A 378-nucleotide genomic window follows, 5' to 3' on the forward strand; every position below is an offset into this window, starting at 1 on the left:
ATATAGTATCTTTAAAAGGCCCTTTGGTAGGCACAATATTTGCTTACGGCCATACCACCCTGAACACGCCCGATCTCGTCTGATCTCGGAAGCTAAGCAGGGTCGGGCCTGGTCAGTACTTGGATGGGAGACCGCCTGGGAATACCAGGTGCTGTAAGCTTTTTTCACTCCTCTTTACAAAAAGCAGAGGGCGCTGCTGCTTTTTCAGTGGACACCGACAGGGTGGGAAGGATATAGCTAGATCATGACTTGCCGGTATAGAAATGACACAAATCCAGTTAAATGATGGCTTTCATCATTCCTAAGCTCATCGATCATTTTCTTTTCAATTTTATGCTAACGTATTCTACATTTCAACAGTAAATATTAATATTTTTA

At 42.9% G+C, this 378-nt stretch overlaps 1 non-coding gene across 1 annotated transcript; it reads left to right on the forward strand.

Moving 5' to 3' along the window:
• Window positions 1-41: 41 nt before the first annotated feature.
• Window positions 42-160, forward strand: LOC129115371 (5S ribosomal RNA). Its single transcript, XR_008533011.1, has one exon. It is a non-coding gene; the product is annotated as a 5S ribosomal RNA (ribosomal RNA).
• The last annotated feature ends 218 nt before the right edge of the window (window positions 161-378 follow it).

This window comes from Anoplopoma fimbria, unplaced genomic scaffold (genome assembly GCF_027596085.1).
Source record: "Anoplopoma fimbria isolate UVic2021 breed Golden Eagle Sablefish unplaced genomic scaffold, Afim_UVic_2022 Un_contig_7171_pilon_pilon, whole genome shotgun sequence".
Taxonomy (NCBI): Eukaryota; Metazoa; Chordata; class Actinopteri; order Perciformes; family Anoplopomatidae; genus Anoplopoma; species Anoplopoma fimbria.